General features: G+C 36.2%; 1 long non-coding RNA gene across 2 annotated transcripts; it reads left to right on the plus strand.

Moving 5' to 3' along the window:
• The first annotated feature begins 293 nt into the window (after positions 1-293).
• LOC105044730 (uncharacterized) lies at positions 294-2,818 on the plus strand. Of its 2 annotated transcripts, none has more exons than XR_831944.4 (3): positions 294-386; positions 2,329-2,485; positions 2,565-2,818. It is a non-coding gene; the product is annotated as an uncharacterized lncRNA (long non-coding RNA). The 2 variants fall into 2 exon arrangements; XR_002164781.3 differs by lacking the exon at positions 294-386 and adding an exon at positions 933-1,062.
• The last annotated feature ends 757 nt before the right edge of the window (positions 2,819-3,575 follow it).

Consider the following 3,575-nt stretch of genomic DNA (forward strand, 5'->3'; position numbering starts at 1 on the left):
AAAAAAAGGTGGGAAGGTAAAGAGCTCGACGAGAGAGAAGGATTCAGACTCTTTACTTTTTGATATGACGTTTTAAACGTGTGGAAGTAAAAAAAAGTAAAAAAATAATTTTTGAAAAGTAAAAAATTTTTATTTTATATATAAAATTTTTATTTTTATTTTTTTATTTTTATAATATTATTAAATATTATTTTTAAATTTTTAATTTTTAAAAATTTAAAAATAAAAAAAATATTTTTTTAATGACTAACCAAACGCCCCTAATTTAATGTTTTTTCAGACTTTAAGAACCCAACGGGGGTAGGGACCGAGAACTCTGTCGAGGCGACCGTAGACGCCGAGCCGCCAGTTTCGACTTAGCCTTGCTCCAACCTTAACAGAGTCAGGTAACGAGATCGATCTCTTTTCTTTGACGACCTTTTCAAGATTCATGCTAGTTTTCTTTGGATGTCTTGTTTTTAAAGATCGATGATAGTCTCCAGCTACAATGTAGGCAAGGTTTCCGATTCCTTTTTGATTTCCTGATCTTGTTTCATCTTCGGATTGTTGGAAATGTTTCTACGAATCTAGATTGCTATTTCGAATCGTGTCAGAGCTCCTTATCTGTTTTTTCCCCTCTGAACTCATTTTGCTGAAATTATTAAGAAAAAGGATAAAAAAGCACTTAATTTTGGGGTTCAGCTGCTCCTGGGCACAGATCGTGCCTTACTTTTCCCGGACAAATCATAACATTCTCTTTTTTTCTTTTTTTTTAATAAAAAAGCAAGATAGAAACAATATTTGATAATTTTAGTAGCATTTAAATTAATTTGAAAATGGCAATTTATCTCAGGAACAGTATATGACTGAAAATCCAATAGAACATCTGTGCAGAAATTCTATTTTCTTGTTTTGTTTCCCTTGTCGGTTATGCGATTCCCTTTCTCTCTTTTTTTTTTACTTTGATAAAAATACTGGTGCCTTTACGGTTTCCATGGACATGGAGTCAGGGAAGTCTTTCCTGGGGATTAGGCAGTGGATTGGTGCCACGATCATCACTAACAACACGGCTACAAAATGATTGTAAGCTACCACACCTACAAAATGATTGTGGTATCTATATAATTTGGTTTCTCCACATGATCTCTGTACTTTGGACTCGCAGACCTTTTGTTGTGGTATCATGGGTGGTGTATCAGTTCTCTGAAGACTGTAGTCTCTTTAACACTTATCCCATATTTTAGCCCTTCAAACCAGCACACCACCAGATATGAGATTATGATGGATGTTTATTTTGAAGAGATATAGATTGGTCTTTGGAGACAATCTAATATGCGGTGCTTGCAGTTATACTGATGAATATCTGCTCCTTGTAATTATCTGGGCTGTGTGTGGTTTGTTGTTCCCTTCCTCTTCTCTCGTTCATAAAACATATTGTTTTCCATTGGTTTATCATTGGTTTATCATTGGCCGTCTGATTATGGTTGCTGAGTGAGCAGCTCTTTTTATGTACTGTGGATGTGACATAAGGACTTCAGGCTCGCCTTGCCATACATGTTATGTGGCATGCTAAAAAACTAGAGCCACATAAATTTTTTTGTTATGTCTTGATGTTATATGGAATGTTCATTGTAGACTGTTGCTCTTGCTTATCAAAAATCCCATCATTTCCCCCAAATAGTATTGATCCAGTATCCTCATCTATATGGTGACTTGAATTTGGAAACTCTAATTCTGGCTACAAATGTTGCTTTTCCTTTGTTGATCAATCTCATTATTAATGTCTATTGTGTGAGTTGAAGGTCTGCATCGCGTGGTTCTGAGTTCTGACCATGAGCAGAAAAAAAAAAAAAGACAATCATCCAAATCAAGCAAAATCATATTTTGCTTTCTGTTGGCTGTATGTAGTGAATTGGTGTGATTTTTCTGTTACTCTTTGTGGAAGCAATGATAATTCTCCAGTGACTTGTTATACCCATATGCAGTAATAGCACATATAGACCAAATATGATGTCATAGACTTGTAATAGTTTGATAATGACGATATATATCTGAATCTGACATCTAACTGGAGAAAATGTTAGCGATTTTATGAGAAAGTAAGAATAGAAAAGATGATCAGTTCTAGATTGTTTGAAGAAGCTTTGAGTAAAACTATACGTCCCTCTGTTTTCTGAGTCTAGATCATGAGTACAAAATATGCTTGTATTTTCTGGACACTCTAGAGAATAAAGTAGGTTCTGTCTTGTATTTTTATAGAGACTGCATCTTGAATGAGGCAATTCGCCTTTCAGGATGTGCACCTTCTGCCGGTATATCTAAGCACTGCATCTTGCTTTCCTTGTGCAGGATGACAGAGGCACCCTTTGTTCCCAGAGAGAGGCTTTTTAAACAGCAGCAATATTTCCAGAGTATTCATAGACATACATACTTGAAAGGACGTTATGACAAGATCACCTCAGTAGCTATACCCCTTGCACTGACCATCTCCACTGGATTTCTCATTGTAAGTAATCTGCAATAACTCTCATTTTTATCTTACTGGTTTTACGAGTTTTCATGCTGTGTTCCTGTTTGGTGAGCAGCTGAGAGGTTGCTATAACATGGCTCTTGGTATTGGGAAGAAGGCTTGAGAAGAAATTCCTGTTTCGTTCAATAAATTGTATGGGGTGATGTCCCCCACAATGGAAAATTCAATGGTCTACTTCGATCCTTGTTCTTGATATTTTGGGTTGTTATTTCCAATAATTTGTTATATGCACTTACAGAAGAGCTGTGATTAATCTCTACTTTCTCACTTGCAAAAGTAAATGCATTGTTTCTTTATATGATTCGTTTACTTTTGTGCATTTCCATTCAAGGGAAGGATGAGGTTTTCTGTGGATTTCAATAATGTAGTCCTTATATTTACCTATAATTCGCAAGAAGTTTCCGGTTGTTTAGCAACCGGCCATGGCCATGCTCCAGCAAAAGTAAATTGTCACAATTATATATGCTTCCTTTTCTTTTATTCGCATGATCTCCGATGGCAAAAGAATCTTGTTTGCTTGAACCAGATTTTTTTTTCTAAAAGAAAAATGCGCAGTAAGCGATGGAAGATAACCGGTACGAAAGGTCCAAGACTAATACCAATGTGTGCCTACTCTGGAGTCACTGTGCCTTACAGGGGATGCCTCTCCTGTGCCAGCATTTTGTGAAGTTTGTTTCCTTCTGTACTTCTAAATCTCCCACTTTATCTGGATCGTGAATCAGCACATGTTCAGAAATCTTTCAAAATGTAGCAAAAGCTTACGAATTACTGTGAACCATTCACAAATGCCTTCTATTTTTTTTTTTTTTTCCTTCGTGTGTGTTCCTTGTATTCCCTATCCATTTTTCTCAACTTCTTTGTAATGTACGACCCTATTTTTATACTAAATTGTCATCTTTGATGGTACAGTCCTCCATATTTATTCTAACAATTAGCACTGTCAATCCAAGATAGACAGACAAAGGTCTACTAGAAAGAGTGGCTCTCAACTCAGCTCCCTAGGATATTATGGCACCTGCATTTTTACGAAAGATGCACATCCTGAGAGGGACACATATCTGTCGTC

This window comes from Elaeis guineensis, chromosome 5 (genome assembly GCF_000442705.2).
Source record: "Elaeis guineensis isolate ETL-2024a chromosome 5, EG11, whole genome shotgun sequence".
Classification (NCBI taxonomy): domain Eukaryota; kingdom Viridiplantae; phylum Streptophyta; class Magnoliopsida; order Arecales; family Arecaceae; genus Elaeis; species Elaeis guineensis.